The 19197-nt window shown below is 40.6% G+C and overlaps 1 protein-coding gene across 2 annotated transcripts in view; it reads right to left on the minus strand.

The window, feature by feature from the left end:
• The window catches only part of BZW2 (basic leucine zipper and W2 domains 2), a 58534-nt gene extending 39367 nt beyond the window's left edge, over positions 1-19167 (minus strand). Inside the window, exon 1 of one of the 2 annotated variants that reach the window (XM_040064321.2) lies at positions 18882-19167. The gene's annotated coding sequence lies outside the window, so the exon portion shown is untranslated. Of the gene's footprint in view, positions 1-14061; positions 14081-18881 lie in introns of those variants that run through there. The other variant, XM_040064310.2, reaches the window with a different exon arrangement.
• Positions 19168-19197: the final 30 nt, after the last annotated feature.

Raw genomic sequence — 19197 nt, forward strand, 5'->3', positions numbered from 1 at the left:
TCTGCTTTGTCTTTCTGACCTTCAGTTATTTGTACAGAGAATGATCTGTAACATTCACCTAGGTATTTTTGACTCGTTTTTATGTTTTGCCTGGACACCTACAGCTTATTCTAAAAATGTTCATTTCAAGAGATGGCAAGAGAAGCCCAAGAATTTTGCAAAGAAAATGTCAAGCAAGCCACACAGCAGGTAAGAACTGTAAGAATTCACTTTTCACAGCTCTTCCAAAGTACAAACATACTGTCAGGCTGGGGTCAGCAAGTAAGAAACACATAAAAGCCTTCAACCCAGCGTACTGGTACAGTTTCCCAGTGTCTATAAAAGACAGAAATGCACACACTAAATTTCAAATAACAGACTTCTTTCCTTGGATGCAGTGTATTTTTAAGCTGCAAAAAAACTTGCATGCACCGGAAGCTTGACTATGGATTTCAACTGTTGCCTGTGAACATAAAATATGTCCTTTAAGACAGCTGGGGAAAAGACTTTTAAAAAAAGCAGTTAAAGCAGGACTCACACAACTTGTGGCAGATTTAATAACTAGAGGTTCAGTGTAACAGAACAGACTCTTGAATAGTCAATTACTAGGCACACAGGATATGCTTTCTTCTATATTTAGCTTTAAATGTACTGTGCTTTAATCTGCTCAAGTGAGGGTCTGGCTTTATAAGGCACTGCCTCAAGCACTGGCCCAGGATCCTTCATTAAGAAACAGCATCTTGAGACTGAGCAAAACCAACCCAGCGATCTATTCAGCAATCCAGAATGGCATCAGTTCCTGAAAATGAGATTTTAAAGTGCTGTTGTTACCACAACAGATGTCTGGATAATAGTTTAAAATTTACAAAAGTGAATGCAATGCAAAAACTTTTTTTTAACAAAGAAGAAACCAGCAACAGCACAAAAGTGGTGGCTGGAGGCTGTAAATTCAGGGTGGCAGCATATAAACTTGCACAGCACATTTGATTGCATCAGACTGCAGCCTACCTCCCAGGTGTCAGATAGCTGTAAAACCTTGAAATCACCTAAGACCTTGAACTATTACATATATTCTCCATTTTGAAATGTACGGCACCTGGGTGGCTCCAAGTCCATGGCCAATTTTGAAATGGCGGCTAGAGAAGTCATAATGGTTTAAGTGCAGCAAGGATGTTAAGGATAGATATGGGTAGGAAGGGAACAGCCTCTAAAAGAAAACCCAAACCACTAGTGAAACTTGTATCTTGCAGCCCAACATTCTCCAGGATTCATATGAATTGTCAGCAGGAAAGCAAGCAAAAGATATGGAAACGACAGCTCACTGCTTTCACTGACTCCACTCCACCACAAGATGGGAGAGGCTCAGCAACAGAAGCTTTACTCTCAATTTACTGCTCAGTACTCAAGAAGTACTGATGAGCAATACAGAACCTGGCACTATGCTCCACAACGGGTTCATTTTCCATACGAACCACAAAATGTCTAAGCCCGTTAATTACTAACTTGCAAGCTACAAAATTCATTGGGGGGAAAAAAAAAAGGCATGACTAAGTTGACCAAATTCCACTCCCACTCTTGTAACAGGCTTGTATCAAACAGATTCCTGCTTTAAAAATCCATAAATTGGTGAGTTGGCACATCCTCCTGAGACTGCTTGAAGTCCAGGAGCTAAGCTTTCTCTACAGTTGCTCCTCATTTTCATGCTAAAGACCCAAAACAGTTAAAATAAAATTGAGGGACATCTACAGTTGTACATATCCAGACCTATGTTATACAGCAGTTACTCCAATCAACCAATCCTCCTCACACAATTAATAAAAACTGTAACAGTTTTAATTAATAAATACAGCATTAATTATTAAAATTAATTTATAAGTATACGCAACAGATGAAGTAAAAGTTTCTTCACCACTTCAGCAAGTATGAACTTGCTTCATTAGTTAGAAAAATGCAGTCTTTTATCCACACCACAGGGAAATTCTTATGATGATTAACTCCTGAATTATTTAAAGCCTTGGTAAGGCTGAAGTTTGTTCTTGGAAACATTTTGCTTAAATTGAAAAAAAAAACCAAAAAACCTGAAAACCTTTATTCAAAGCAACACTATTTTTCTACGCATCATTTTACACTTCTTTTGACCAAAATATCAGAATCATCTGAGATTCTTCAAACATTAACATGAATCTGGGAAGAGTTGCTCCACAGCAACGAGACTTCACTGCCCTAGTTACAGAGAGAAGGGAATCAATGCCAGACAACGTAAGAAAAAGACCAACGTTTTAATAAAAACTACCAGGATTTTATGGCTCTATGTGTGCAGGGCACAAAACAGAGCGCCCAGGACAGGCAGTGACCCTCTGGGCAGCCCAGTGGATTGGGGGTGGGTGTCAAGCAGCACCGCTCCACAGGATGCTGCTGCTGCTGTGGGGACTGGTGCCGACAGTGTTTGACTTGACAGGGCAATGGAGAGAGCTGCCAGAACTCCACCAACACAGCACCACCAGCTTTCACAGGAACAGATGCTTGGCAGGAATTATTACCATCTCCTTCTCTTGCTGAGATATCACATAAGACAGCAGCATGCATCACAAAGGCAAATAAAATAGAAGCAGAAATGGGTACAGTTGCTATGAAGGAAACATCCCAACCCGCATATCAAGGGCAATCTTTTCTTTCCCCCCCAAAGAATATCCAGGACATTAAAAGGCTTTACTGGGTCTTTTTTATCCAGCAATGTTATTGGGTGTTTTCATTCTCTGACAGTTCTAGTTCCAGACTTGGGGTAAAGAGTTTTCCACCCCTTTCAGCAGCAAGCCAAGAACTTACATGAAATGCAAATTACTGAACTTGCACAGCGTAGAGGAAGAGCTGCCCTTGCACTTTTGCCAGAGAGGAAACATGTCAGCATGCAGCCAGCAGCTGTCTCTGCTCTTTGAAAAGCAGCAGACAGCTAGAATATGAGCTAACAAAATCTGTAGGTGGAAAAGTTATAAATCATTACCAGTAGAGAGGAACAAAGCAATGTAAGGGGACAAGACAGAGCAGATGAAATACAGACATAGGTTCTCAACAAATCCTCATCAGGCTTCCCGCTTTCCACTGGGACACTGTGCCCTTTGTTCCTAAAAGATAGGGATTTTTTTAAGAAGTGACTAATAAGCTGGAGGTCTGTAAATTCAACCATGGCACAAATCACCAGAAAGTGCAGCACTGGCAACCAGGTTTATCTTGCAGACCTGCCACAGAGGCACCAGCACAGCTGCCATGTTTATGAAACCTTTAACCCAAAGGTGCTGTTCATTAGGAGCAAAAAAGCCAGAGCCAGGCCCTTGCCACATTAAAATCCCTCCCCTGATTTTATAGCCTCAACGGCAACATGCAGGGACAAAACCATAACATAAGAATCTGCAGGGTAAATACAATCAACATGGGATTTTAATGTTTACATGAAATACGAATATTGCTGAACCACATGCCCTGTCTTTCCCTAAAGAGCCTTCCAGAAACTCTCAAGGCACTTAAATTTTTAAAAAATGCTTATTTTTTAATCACAGAACAGTATTGGTCCACAGTAAAAAGTTTATCTACTTCAATAAAAGTATTTGTCCCTTATTAGCATGCCTAGTGGGAGAGAGAAAACAAAGAGATGAAACAAAAGGAATTGATCTATTTCTGCAGCAAGTAGAAACAAATACCTGAAGAGAATGAAACTTACCATGCATTAAATAATAAATAAAAACCTCCATTCATGCAAGATTCTCCGGGAATGAATTGAGTATGCAGCTTGTGAAGAGTTATCCTGGAGAAGGAGGAGGGGGAAGGGAAGACCTTACTGCTCTTTGCAGCCACCTGAAAGAAGGGTGGAACCAGATGGGGCTGGTCTCCTCCAAGTAACGAGCAGCAAGACAAGAGGAAATAGCTTCATGTTGCATCAGGAGAGATTTAAACTGGGCAGCAGGAAAATTTTCTTCACTGAAGGCATTGTGAAGCATTGCAATAGGCTGCCCAGGGAAGTGGTAGAGTCAGCCACTGGAGGTATTTAAAACACATGTAGATGGACTTGGTAGACATGCAGATGGCATGTGAGGACATGATAAACCCAGAAAAAATGACAAGACACTCACTGAAGTCTGCACCATAAATCACATCACCTAACAGCTAAACTGGGATGCACAGGTAGATGTTTCTTGAAAAACAGTCACAAAACCCCAGTTCCCACTGCCACCAATGAATATACAATCACACACTGCGTTAGAAATCCACCTTACTGCACTTATTTCAGGAGAGTGGGTATTTCTTAGGTCACTAACCAGGAATTTCTACAGAAGTGGCTCAGATGAGTTAACACTACTGAAGCACTTTCTATGCGCACTTCACAGTGTCAAGAGAACTGTAAACTGAGCACTGAGACAATGGACTTCTCTGTCGTGTCATCAGGAACCATATAAAAACTGAATGAGTCATGGCACAGTCAGTGAATGGAAAAAAAAAGTAAGAAATTCCTAATAATTGACAGGTAGAAATACAAGTTAAGAAAATTAAATCACACACTCAGGTTGACACACAAAAAATGCCGACTTTCAGTAACAAGATTTCTTCCAGTAACTAAAGAAAACGAATTAGATGTAATTCTTTAAGAACAAGGTATTAAGAGGAGCTTTTCTCACTGTTGAGAGCTCTCGTAGGTGCTGTACTCATAACTGGAATAGGCTGCAATAATTGAGATGGTATATTGCTACAGATCAATTCATATCCAATTAACATTCATGTTAAGGTAAAATGCCAACTCCAAGCTTGCATACCTTGCCAACAGGAAAAAAGAAGGGGATAAAAAGGATCAGACAGAGATTGAGGTCAGATGGAACTGAGAAAAGAGATGGAAGAAAGACAGAACTCTTCCAAAGCTAACAAAGCTTTTTCCTCACACAAAACACCATTTTCAATGGACGGTGTAAATGGTAAAACAGGTTCTTGAATTTGGAGGCATTGGATGTCCTGATCACCCTGAAAAATACCAATGTCTTAGCAATTGCCACGGAGATGACTGTGTTATAGGAAAAATGCTGTAGCTGAAATTCTGCAAAAACATGTGAAGTACTGCAGCGATTTAGCTCAATCCTTCATCAGTGTTTGAGAGAGAACTGTAGTAGCCACTGTCCAGAGTACATTTGCACAAAATCATTAATGGAGTTATGTTACAGGGTTCCCTTGAACCAGGTCTCTACTAAACCAATAAATACAGGTATTTGGAAGAAAACGTGTTAAAAAGAATGCCAGAGAGACTTCATTCCCAGGAACAAAGCTTCTAAGACAACACAAGAACAGTTCAGCAATGAAGGCAGGAGGATCAGCTTTCTTATGTAGAGTACCACTCCTCTGTTTAAGTCCATCCCGCTTCTGTTTTTCTTTAATGTATCAGCCCACTAGAAGTTTTTAATATGTTGACCCTACTGACACAATTTCAGTATCAACAATAAAATCAGAAGATGTGCTTCTTCCATTCTTCTTGCTACCTCAATGCTCTGAGAAGCAGCAAAAGCGCTGGACATCACTAGTGCCTCCAGGACACAGCACTGCAGCACTTGAAAACCAATAAACTAAGGGGTTAAGGTTAGAAATAAAAATAAATAAATTTCATCTGTGCATTCTCCAGAAAGCAATGCCCCCCAGATGCCAGCAGTTCATTATTTCACGAACTAAACACAGTAATGGAAGGAGGGATATATTAATAGCCAGCACCTCCTACACACCTGCAACTGGTGAAGGCCTTGATCTTAACAAAACAACTGCTTCAAGCATTAAAGCAAGTTTCAATTCAGAACTCCCTAATTACTTCTTCAAAGCATGTGTAAGAAGTTCACCAAGATAATGCAATTTTTTTACGTGAGGGAAAGTGAATCAGCTTCAATATCTGAATTCTGATCTTTCTGGCGCAAAGGGTAAGCAATGAAAACATACAACACTTTACACCATATCTAGTATTCCAAACATACCAGCTAACATCGATTATGCTGTTAGCAGCATTCACTTGGACGAAAAAAGGAGTCTGTAACTGACTTGTGTCAGTCTGCATCCCAAGCAGTCCCATATTCCCTGGAGCTATTTCTTCATCTTCAAAGCAAGTTAACATTTTGACAGAATACACTAGTTTTGGTTTAAAAAAAAAAAAAAAAAAAAAATCCTGGAGCAGGGAAAGAAGCAGTCTAGGCTTGAATTGCTTCAGCCTGCAGTTATTTTCTAGTCAATGGTTGGTACAACTTCTCTCAGATCAACTAAAATAATCCCATGGCAATAGATACTGATTCACATCCAAGATGTGTGTTGGAGAAAAAAAAGAAATGAAGGCCTCCCATGGGGTGTCTACACAATCAACTGTTATGCTAGGTGAGTCAGAAAAATAGCTATTACAGACTGAGCAGACACTTGCTATTCTACCTGGCAGCTCCCATACCAGCACTCTCAGCCATACTTCAGAACGGCATTTCTTCACCTCTGTGTGGAAACCTGAAAGCTCTTAGATTAATTCATGGAAGAAGAGTCTATCTTGGGCTATTAAACACATGAATGATACAATCTTCTAAGCTTGAATATTGCTGTGAGTTTGACAGGACATAAAAGAGAAATGTAATACTCCCTTCTATCCATATTGTTGGTGGTTCTTTGTTTGTTTGGGGTGGGTTTTTCTTTCCCTCTGTTTTTCTTTTCTTACCTACCAACACTACAGGCCACTTCCAGAGATGAGACTATAGACCCAAGGCAAATTTCCCCCAATAAGCCAAGCTTTTGTATGAGACAGCTGTCTCTTAAATCCACAAACACACAAGACAAGCATTATTTACCCATGACAGCATACTTTACCCGAGAGTATTACAACAATGGCACTTGTGCCACTTGTTGAGAGCTGGGAGGCACCTGAGTAAGATCAGGTTAGGAGGAAAAGTAAACAAAAATCCCAAGAAGATTATCCTGAGTCAGCTTGTTGTATTACTAATTTTGCAGAAGGACTTTAGTTGCTGTTTGTAAAATAGGGGAAAACATTCAAACCAGTTTTCTTCAGAGAGAAAAAAAAATCTTTGAGAGATATTGTGATTCAAACCACGTATTTCTTCCCAAAAACTGGCGGTGGCCAGAGAGAATATTGTCAAGACTGGTAATGGGAATCACATTGGTATTGAGATTGAATTGTCTATCTCAACTGCTTTACTTTGTTACGTGTCATTTACAACTGTATGACATTCTCAGTATAATCTGTATTACTCTGCTAAATTAGAAATCCCACATAATATCCATTATCTTCAGGGAAATTAGTTATTAAACATAATACCTTCCACATGTGGAATATCTAAAAGATCATAGAGTACTGGACTCTGACACTATTCACATATCAGAACTGGGAAACCAGTTTTGGTTTGGTAACCCAAAGCTCAAATGCCAAGCAATCATATGTGGCAAAGTTTCCCTTAGTTTGGAATATCATACACAGATACAACCCTGAAAATGTTCTAAGCACTGAATCTTCTCTCAATTTTGACAGTTTAACTTTGCTTTTCTTAATCTTCTCCCATCTTGTATCTAAACATAAATGACATTAAAAGCAAGATTTATCTGAAAATATAAATTCATAAAACCAGGAATATGTCTTTGATGGTAAACTATATTCAAGAGACTTTGAATACATCAAACCGAACCCAAAGAATTCACAGTCTATCTATAAACACAGCACTGCAAGCAATGGCTGTTATGAATGCTTCTTAAGTTTTGCTTCTCAAAAAGTGGTAATTATATGCAATTTTGATCATAATTGCAATCAGATGAAAACTTGGTTCTCAAAGATGCATTTATATATACAGATGGCCAAAATCTCAGAACTAAGAAACACTGCCACAAAAGGAAGTCAAATAAAGCAACGACAGAAATCAAGGTAGAAAAAAACATAGCAACTAGCCTGTTGTGTCACTGATTTGTATCTATTTTCCAGCATTAGCATGATCTCCTAACAGCTTATTCACATTACAAGAAGCTAGTAGAAGTTATTGAGACATCTGTTTCACCCAGATGTAGATCAGAGCAGGTATATAATATTTTACCCCACTCCACCACAGAGGCAGCAGGCAATGCTGAAGACACTGCAGTGCTCTGTGCCCACGCACTGGTAATGGGAGCACAGAGACTTGTCAGTCAGCTCAGTTCAGTGCAAAGCCCAGCAATTTAATTGATACTGCTGGCTGGAAGCACCACTCCCTGTTTCACTGTCCATCATTCTAGAAGGCAATCAGCTAAGCCAAAATCCCTATTGAGTTTTCTTGACAAAACAGCCAACTGTCAGAACCCAGATATGGGGTGTATTTGACATGCCTTTAAAAATTAATGATGACACCTAGTTTGACCCTGCAATTCTTGTCTATTTTCACCATAAGGAGAAACACAAACATTTCCAGAAAATAGCTTATCTAAAACATTCTGCTTGCCTGTCTTAGAGTGAGATGGGTGAACAGCTTTACAGCCTCAGATTTAAGGCACTTCTTATGTATCTGAATCAGATCAAACTTCACACCTGCAGATTGGCCATCTGTGTGAAAGTCTATAGCTCAGTGATACCTATGAACATCTCAGTCTGGAATTTAGTTACTCACCCAAAATTACAATAAGGCAATTACTATTTGTATACTATTCAGTTCTATAGTTAATGCAGTAGATCTGTTTATCTTTCTGAAATAATTCACAGAACTTTCATTGTTGGCTGAAAAGTTTCAAAATCCAGCGTACCACAAATATCTTCAGAGCATAGTCTCAGCATCAGACCACAGCCATCCACCCACTCCCAACCCAGTTTCTGAAGCCAAGCATTACTGCAGGAGTTAGGATTTCTAACCAGAATATGTTTAGTACCTTTTTGAAAGGGCATAAAGCATCACTGTGCCAGACAGCCTTGCTTCCTTCAGAGAAAGCATGCATCCACTTTGTGGTTGTTTGGCCTATGTCAATGTCAGCTCGGCACAATGATATTTGACACTATTAATAGGGAAATCTATTTTCTTGTTTACAACATCACTGTTCATGGACAGGAAAGACCAATATCAGCAACCTACTTCTGCAGATAATCTAGTAAGGGCTCCATGGAATGTATACCTGTAGGTGTATGTATACACACATATGTACAAGAGAGCAAAAACACCAGTAAAAGGTACATTAGGTTTCTACAACTCACTTCCTATGAGGATGCAAACTATGAAGAATTTAAAAGGGTTTACTAATGAGGCAGCTAAAGGATTTTTTTTTTTTCTGGACTGAGAAACCACGATGAAAGGTTTGGCTGGTCCCTCTGAGGCTGCAGAAAGATGTGTCAGTTAACCCAGCTAAATCCTAGAATGCAGAGCTGTTCACTCATTGGATACAGCCAAACTCTCCAAGTCAGTGAACTGACTGCTGAAGGCCGTGCAAACCAACACATTTGTATCCCACCTCAAATGTTGCTCTGCATGGTTTGATACATGCTGCAGAGCCGAATGACTACTAAAGTTAGCGTATGTTCTTTGCTAAGGGAAGATAAAAAGGTAGAAGCGACAACCTAAATTATATTTTTTTTTTCAATTCTAAACCAGAAAAGATATTCAACATGACTATCAAGTGGGGGCTTTGTAATAACTGGTATTTTTTCGTTATTCTTGACAGTGCTTCAAAAACAAAGTTGTTATTTCAGAAAAAAATATGTTTACTACCCAAGTGTTAGGAACATGAATTAAGGTATTTTACTCAGTAATTTAGTAATCTAAAACATAATTTTTTTCAACGTAAGTAATTTATCCTGGGATTACAAAACAAAATACAAAGAAAAACAAACAAACAAAAACAAACAAAAACAAATAAAAACCCAAACAAAACCACAAACAAACAAACAAAACCCCCCCAAAAAAACAAAAAAAAACCAAACAAACAAACAAACAAAAAAACACCAAAAAAAAAAACAACCCCAAACCAAAACAACAGAAAAAACAAGTATGCTGAAAACAATAAATGGGGAACATGACCTACAGTTCTTGTCCCCATCACCAATATCTTGCTCTCCCTCAACTCCAAAAGACTTTATGTTGTCTCCTCATACCATAACACTGCTTTTGCAGCGCTGGTACCCACTAAAAAGGTCAACCATTGTTTAAACTGACAGGACAAAGGAAAATGGGGAAGGAATGAGGCCTTCCTAGAGCTCACCAAAATACAGCTTAGGGAGGGCACTAAGATACTAAACTAATCCTAGCATCAAACAGGCTACCCATGAAATGCTTTGCCTTGACATATCTGGCCTCAGTGAGCTGGGAACCACCACTCACAGATAAAAGTTCAAGAACCACACAGCTTCCTCACAGGAGAGACCTGGGAATCTGATTGACAATTTCGCAGTGTGACTCACCAAGGAACCAGTCCACTGTCCTCATAAAGAATCTTGTCATAAATAAACCACAACACAATGCAAATTGACATATTGATGGCAGAGTACCTTGGGAAAAAGGCGCTTCTCAGCATACACCAATAAACAATTTAACAGGAATAAAACTACTGACAAAATAAAGCCCAACCCTTGGCTCTTCTAAAGAATTATGCGCATCCTTTCCTTCTAATTCAGGCCCCACAAAACAAGAGAACCAAAGTCAAAACCTGGCAAAAGACCTCAGGCATACACTTGAGCCTAGAAGTAGGTGTTTCCTCACACTGGGAAGGGACCTGAGATGCATGGGCAGGATGATAAATTTGAAGGGCAGAGCCAAGGATGCACATGGCCCTGGGGGCATGCTGACTGGGGCTTCTTTTCATACAAAATGTAGAGGAAAAACCCAAAAACATCTTGGCAGAATATGGTATTCAACAGCACAACACTGGTTTTCCATGGCACTGGCTGATGATTTTGGGATCCTCAGGTCACAGTCACAAGAAACCATACATTAAGAAAATATAGTCAAAGCAGACCTAAGACAAAAGAGAACTTAACACAGGCTTTAAGAAAGGTGCAGACACATGGGAAAAACCAGCAACCAGACTCAAACCAAACTCACATCAATACTGGTGCATACAAAGAAGGTTGTAGATGGAAAAGAAACTTGCCCTGTTCTAAAGGGCTGACTTCCCCTCAAGCATTTAAAAGAAATAATATACTTTGTTTTTCTAATTTTCTGTTGCTCAAGGCATGAAAATAATAGTGAAAATAAATGACAGGCCCTGTACCGAAAGCTTGGTAGTATCTTCCCAAGATTTCACCCCTGTGTCTTATCAGAAGAAAATGCCTAATGTCTAACTTGAATGCACTGAATATATCTTCCCTCTTAAAAATATTTTTAGAGAACTAGAGGATTTAATTTGTGGAAACAAAACCTAAAACAAAAGGATCACTTTAGCTTGCAAATTACAAACCGTTGAACTGCTTAGACTTCTTTTCTGCATGAAAACACAACTAAGGAAAATACATGAGACAGTAGTTATTACAAGTAAGTACAACCCCAAAGCCTTATTTAATTGTTCTGCCTGCAGTAATTGAAGGACTCGCAGAAGGGTGTGACTCGTTGAGATTAAAGACATCACAAAAGATGCTTCCTTCCAATGTCCCTGGCCAACCTCTGTCCCAGACTGTGTCTAGCATTCCCTTTGCCTGACCTGTCTATCCTCAGTCCTAATTCTCACTAGAGGTAATCCATCGTCTTACAGGCTGAATAAAAGCAGTAATCTTTGTCTGCCACTATGAGTCTGCAAAAACTGTAAGTGATCTCTGCACAAAGCTTCTCCAACATAAGAACAGCTCAGATTTTGAAAAGCAAATCCTTACACAGAATACAAAAACATATGTACATATGAAGGACTCAGTGAATTTTAAAATTCACTCTATAGTTTCTGTAGTAGAAAAATACCACATGTCTAATTTCAAAAGCTCTTAGACACATAGCAACTAAAGTTCTCACAAAGTAGGAATTACTACTGCTTTACTTCCGGGAAGTATTTTCCTGACTTGCTGTGATTTAAAAACCAAAACAAGTAACTCAACATTGATTATTTGTTTTATATGGCACATGTAAGGAGGACTTTTTACTTTATGAAAACCAGCTTAGCCAACAAAAATGTATCTAAAGACGGAGTGAGAACAGTCCTGCAATCTGATCTACATGAGCTGCCACACTTGGACTTAACCATCACCAGTGATCCTAGTCAGAAGTTCTACCAGCAAATTGTTACAAACATCTGGGTTCCCCATATTGTGCTTGCACTATACTTTGCAGAAGTAAACCACACTTTACAGAAGACCAAAGCTGTTAAACCCTGAAACTCAAGAGTTTAATTCTGCTCAGCCGTACAGCATGCAAGAATGCTAAAGAGCACTACAGCACTGCAGTAAAATGGCCACCAGACCACTGCACGTGGGTACTGCACTCTGGCTTTTTATTTTGACTTGTGCAGTCTTTTACAAGACTTACAGCTACATTTAAGAACTATGGTATTGCAAGTTCAAAAGGGTTTCAGGCATGGCAGAGTATTATTGCACTCCACAGACTTCTCTTTAGGGAGAATAGATTTTTTTTCCATTTGTCAATTTTCCTCTCACACACCAGCATTACCTAAGAGTGACCCTTGAGTATTTTATTTATCTTTGAATAGATAGTATTTTAACATGTAAGTACTCTTGCAGTTAAGGGGAAGGCATTTTTAATCAACACTGGATCTCACAGAAAAAGAAACCGCTTCAGAAATCAAATCTACAGTTTAATGGGTAACCATGGCAGCCCACAGGTGATTTATTGCTCATAAAATATCTAAATGGAATTACTTCACCTGTAAGCTCAGGCAGAGAGACACTTGTGGGTGACAGTCTATTGCCTCATGAGCAACACAAAAGTAGGAATTCTTGAATTTGCACAAGAGGAATGAAGACAGAAAATAAGATGAGGAATAAAAGATGATGTCTCTTAAAGCAGTCTGAATTTAACAGCACACATCCCTTCAATGCATGATCTAATTCCTCTGTCCTAAACAATAACCTTAAGCCTACAAAGAAGTACATATATCTGCACATGACTGCACGCCAAGTTTAAATAATCCTGTCTGGAGGTTAAAAAAATTACTCACTAATTAAATCTAATTAAATGTTTAACCCAAGTGCCTCCACCATTCTACACTAAAAAAAGTTTGATTGTCACTGACTAAATGCTGCTCACACTGTTTTTCCCAGTACTGCACTCATGAATCCCCAAAACCAGAACAAATTCTATGTGTGCTGTAGTTTTTCAATCTCCTTCTACACACAGATATATTTCTCCTGCAGCTTTATGCAATTTTTATTTGATTTATATATCTGAAATTTTGAATTTATTTAAGGAACAGTCATCTGAAAAGCCATAGCAAAACAACTCTTACAGAAGCTGTGCTAATGCATTACTGGGTTATTGCTACCACCTGCAAAGCTTAAGTGGGAAAGAACTTAGACTTGCAAAGGTGCTCAGGTATGCTCTGACTCATATTGCTCTGCTGTCGCTAAACACATCTCAGTCTTTAACAGCAAAAAGCTGCTTGCATGCCATCTCTTCCAAACAATGCAAGTATCTACCTTATGGAATTCATAGGCATGAAACAATATCTTTAAAGTTTAGATTTTTTTTAAATTTCAATAAAACTGCAGTGAGTTAGAGCTACACATGAAAAGCACAAAAGATGTATTTTCTGAGCAAGCCGCTCATACTAGAACCACCTAGAACAAACAATTAAGAGAACATGAACTCAACCTGCAAAAAGGCAATTTATTTTTTTTCCTATGCTGGGTATATAAAAGAAGAAAGAGGTAGACACATCTCATTTCATTGAAAAAGTAATGCTGACTTTTTCCAAGGAAGCTTTTAACCAGGTAGCACAAATGCACATTCACCTAAGGCACTTACATTACCCATGATCACCGTCGCAATACCTGAGCACCTCGAAAATTTCTTCTTTGCTCTGTTAATCCTCACTCCCTGTGGGAAGATTCTGATTGCCCTGGCATGATTAACAGTTAAAGACCCAGAAATAAAAGCATATGCTCAAAAATGCACTTCGCAACACATACTAACAAACCTGTGAACAGTTTTCTTGGAAGAAAATTCTATAGGTGACTGCTATTCTGGATATATTTTAGGTGCAAAACCACCAAAGCTGGCTCCGCTCAATCAGGTCAAGTCTTGGAGGAAACCAACTGTCGGGGGCTCCTTTTCCCTGGAGTTTAACTTCCCCAGCATTCAGGTGGTTTTAGAGTTCTGGCCCTCTGCAAAGCTCTGTGCCAAACGCAGGAAAAGACGGAGTCTTCAAGGTTACATGCTTCGGTTATTAGTTCTTATCTTACAATTTTCTCAGTGTCCAAAAGATGTTTGCCGCGGCTCGGACATCTGGTGACTCCCCGTCTCTGGGCTGTCCTTATCTTTTATACTAATTGCTACGTATTCTTTATTTACTATTTCTTACCAATGACTATCACTATTACTAAAAAGGTCATCTTTACTCTGACCCAATCCTCACTAACTACTTTGTGCCAACGTCACTGCAGAAATGGAGTGAGGGAACAAGAAGGAAGAAGAAGGAGACAACGCCCTAAATTCTCCATCTTGCCCCATTCACTTCAATGCCAAGAATCCCAAACCCAGTTTTTTCACCCTGTGATGTACTAAACTACTATTTTTCACACTCTTGTGGCCTGCAATGCTTCCTGCAGTGCAAGAAGCCTCTCCCATGGACTGAAATCGAATCCAGTGTCTCTCTGAGCTCTGGGCTGGGGTCCCAGACCCCCCTGCCCAGGTCCCTGACCCTCCAGGGCAACCAAAGGAATGCCCTGGACTCCAACAACCAACAGCCTAGTTAAGCCAGACTAAGCCCAGACAGGAATTCCTTACCATTATACAGACATTCAAGCCCCAAACTGGTACTTTCACACTGCTCTGACCTGTATTTCCTGCCAGAGAACACTACTCAACCGTGCTCATCCTATAGCCTGGGTCGGACAATCTTTTGGAAAATTGGTGTCCTGTCCCATATATGTGAGAATTCTTCAAGCCAGGATTCAAGAAAAGATGAAGGAAACATAAGCCTCATCTTGCCAGACTTTGGATACAGCTAGAGTCAAGTCCTGGGATTTACTCCTAAAGTGCAAAGTGTTGAGAAAGCCTAACTTTGGGCAAGGCCTCACAAGGAACTGGTAGCAGGTGGAGATCTCTGTCGAGGTCTCAGATTAGCATTTCAGCTACAGGAATACCTTGTGTGTAGCTATTGTGGATACATCAGTCGTGTTCAAAAACATGTATCAGTGCTCATCAGTTTCAGTTATTTTTCTGTGGTTTTATAATCAACCCTCTGGTACAAAACAGGCCTTAGAAACGTTGACAGATCATAACAAAGAACAAGTGGCTGCCCTGAGATCCAGAAACAGATGAAAGTTGAAAAAACCTCTCTTACAATAAAACAAAAGCACTTAAAGAAGTCAAAGAGTTATACAATGCAAATCAACTGGGTATGGGGGGGTGGGGTACAGGGGGGAAGTAATTTACCCACAGATTACTATTCGTGAGATCTGACAGGAAAAAAAAAAAACAGAGGATGTTTCAAGCAATAAAAACCCCTTGAACTTGCATGAACTTGAATTGATCTAAATGAATAATCCTATTAGTCCCTCTCAACTTTGGCCAGGATATAATTACAAGGATTGGAGACAGCAGGACCAAAACCCAGCGGGGGTCTGTCAGCAAGACTCAGCTCCACTTGACAGATATTTCCTATTGCCCAGGGCATGCAGGAAGACAGAGCTAGTTTACAAAAACATACCTGGCAACAATATGAAATGGATTTTACATAGGAACAACTCAATATACCTAAAACTTCAGTTTGGCAAAAAGACAATGGCAGGGGACACCACAGATCTGTCAAGGCATGATTGCTGAACAGGAACCAGTTCCTCATCTGCTCCAAAACAGGAACTGGGGGTTGGGGATTCAACAAAATAGTGAAGCAGCAGATTCAAAAACAGGAAAGAAACGGTCTTCTTTCAAGCAGTCATGAAAGTTATAATCATGGGGTGCTGCATACACACAATTTACCTAAATTTAAAAAGCCTACCCACCTACTTTAGGCTGCCAAATATAAATATAAACACAAAGATACCACTTCTTACTGAGGAAATTCCTAGCTGAACCAGTGAGACTGGAGCTAGGAAATAAGTCAGAGAATTATCTGTACTTGTTTGACCTATTATTTTATTTTCCCCGAGACAAAATGTAGTGGGTCAAACAGGTTTCTGACCCTGCCAGGCCCAGACACTGAAAGAGGCTATGAGATCTTTGACTTCTTCAGAGTATACGCCCAGAATTCAGGCAACCTTGCAAGACAGAAGTGAAGGTAGGTTATTTGAGAGAAAACAGTGAAATCAGTTCAGCATTTCCTTTCCCTCTCTTCCATGTCCAAAGACTGAGAGGTTTCCTGGTGCACTCTCCAAGGCATAAAGCAGTCTCCTCTCCCCAAACTGACCCAAGAAAAAGGTTATTGCTCTGTATATTCTCCCAAAATGAATGTTAATTAAAGAAATGATCTTGCATGAATCTTACTCCTGACAATTGCACACGGGCACTTAGGATCACCTACACCTTGGTAACAATAGCTATCACAAATCCCCATGAGCACACCTCCATGCAGTAAAACCAGCAAACCGCTGGGGAAAAATGTCACCACTGGTTCCTGCTTCACAAATCACAAGTACCAGATGCATCACCTGATGAGGAACAGGGAATTTTTAATAGGTAAACATATAATTTAAAATGTAAAAAATATTCTGAATCACAGTGAGGTTAACATTTCTTTCTCCCTCTGTAATACCCCAAACATAAATTATTAATTATCAAGCAGTAATACACACATCTTAAATATGTGAAACAAACAGATGCAGCAGATAAAAGAAAATGCATTAAGGGGCAAGACACCATGACACAGAACCTACATTTTCATGTTCCAGTTCCCTGCCCTGACTCTGACTCCCTACATTGCTTTGGAAAAAAAATCATTTGTTGCCTTCATGATTCAAATTATGTTCATAAAATGGAGGCAATGCCACTTCATCACGATCTCACAAGGATAAACTGAAGATTGTGAAACGTCTGCATATTACAGGATTAAAGGTCATACAGAAGCCAGGTTAAGAGTGAGAAACATGTTTTAACTAGCACTCAAAGTACTTTATCACCCTTACAGATGGAGCACTTCTGTAGCCTTAGTCACCAAGTGAGATCCAATGAGGCTGCCAAGGAAAAACTGTGTGTGCTTGTTCACTTTGTGAACAAGGGTGGGATGGCAAAAATGACATCCTCATATTAAAGAAAAGGAATGTAATATTCATACTTTTGTGTGCTGAATGCCCAACAGGTTTAGGGCGGGGTTTTTTTTTTCAAATGCAAAAGGAAGCTTGAAGGCTCTTGTTATTTAATAGTGCCACAGAGCTTATCAAGGCACTTTGTGGTATCACAAAATTTGCTCACAGCAGGTAAAATTCACACCCTGCAGAGAACCAACAAAGGACCACTTAAACCCTAATTTGAGCTTTCATGGTTGAGCCAGTGACATACTTCTGTTAGCACTACATGGGGATCATTTTCTGAATCAGAATATTAAAAGCACTTGTGCTTCAACATTTTCTTAAGACATTTTTGGTTTCCCACAAAAAAAAGTCAAAGGAATATCTTATAATCTGAAGTCCAAACCAATCTCTTTTATTTACACTTGTTAATGAAAGTAAAACTAGATGGTAGTACACCCCATATTTCCATGATTTTTAAAATCATGGAAATGTACACAATTTGGCTGTTTAGTTGAAACAAAATTGTATCACATTTTGGGTTTTTTTTACCAAATAGTTATGAAGATACACTATATTCAGAGAGGATTCTCTTCTATGAGAGAGACTTCACCATTTCTGAAAGTCAGTCAACACAGTCATCAACAGGTATCAAAACAGAGAACAAGATTAGTATTAGAAAGAGAAATTTCAGTATGTAAGTAAACATTAGATGACCTGCAAGTACTAAGGAAAGGAAAAATTCGGCTTGCTGATAAAACCATGCATTCAAAAATCAGTTACATGAAAAAAATTGATTCCTTAATAGGAAAGACACAAAAACCATACATTGAAGAGTAGGGCAAAGGACGGTAAAAGTCAGCACCAAGTACCAGGGTCCTGCTCTTTTCTCTGGTATAAACACAGGCAAAAATCAAGGATGTTAAACCTCAGTCTCTCTCCCTTGAAGGGAATCTGCAGGATCGTCCCTCTGCCTACCGAGCTTCCCCTGGAATAGTGGAAAGTTGGATCTGTAACAAAGATTATTTTTCCACCAACAGTTTAATTTTAGAAAGGCGGCAACAAAAGGCACCGCTCTGAACACTCCGAGCGCGTTCCTTCCCTTCCCGATCCATCAGCGCCCGCTTCCTCCTGAAGACACGATGCCGTGCAACCACCACGGCTCCATTCGGCCGCTTTAGCCAAACAAAACGCTCTTCCTGCCTGGAAAAAATAAAACAAAAAAAAAAAGCCCAACCACCCAACCAACCGATGCCATAAAAAGGCAGGAAAGCAGGAGCACAGAAGGAAGGGCCGGCGTGCACAAGAGCCCGCACCGTCGCCCTCCCGCAGCGGACCCATAGCCGCCGGCGCTCCGCAAACTCGCGAACGGCGGCATTTCCGAACCCGGGGTCCAGCACCCACACCGGGGCTGTGACGCCGCCCGCCCTGCCCCGCCATGGCCGCCGCGCCCGTCCGCCCGCCCGGAGCTGCCCCGCAGCAGCCGCGGTCGCCCGGGCAGCGCGGCCGCGGGGCTCCCGCGGGGCTCCGGCACGGCTCCCGCCCGGCGCTCTCCCCGTTCCGGCCGCACCTGTCGGGTGGTTGCGCGGTCCGGGGCGGGGAGGGCGAGCGAGGGCGAAGGCAGCAGCAACGGCGGGAGACAATGGAGGAGTGAAGGACGGACACATTGACACACGGGCGCCTCCGCCCGCCCGCACCACTCCCGGCACCTCCCCGGGGGGGAGGATCGAAGGAGCCGCGGAGAAGCCAAAAAGGGGAGACAAAAGGAAAGCGGAACGCATTTCTCAACTTGAAAACTAGGGAGAAGAGCGGACAGGCTCCTACACTCCGGCAGCACCGGGGTGGGGAAGCTGGCGAAGGGCGAGAAGCTGGCACGCAGTGACCCC

This window comes from Hirundo rustica, chromosome 1, assembly GCF_015227805.2.
Source record: "Hirundo rustica isolate bHirRus1 chromosome 1, bHirRus1.pri.v3, whole genome shotgun sequence".
NCBI lineage: Eukaryota > Metazoa > Chordata > Aves > Passeriformes > Hirundinidae > Hirundo > Hirundo rustica.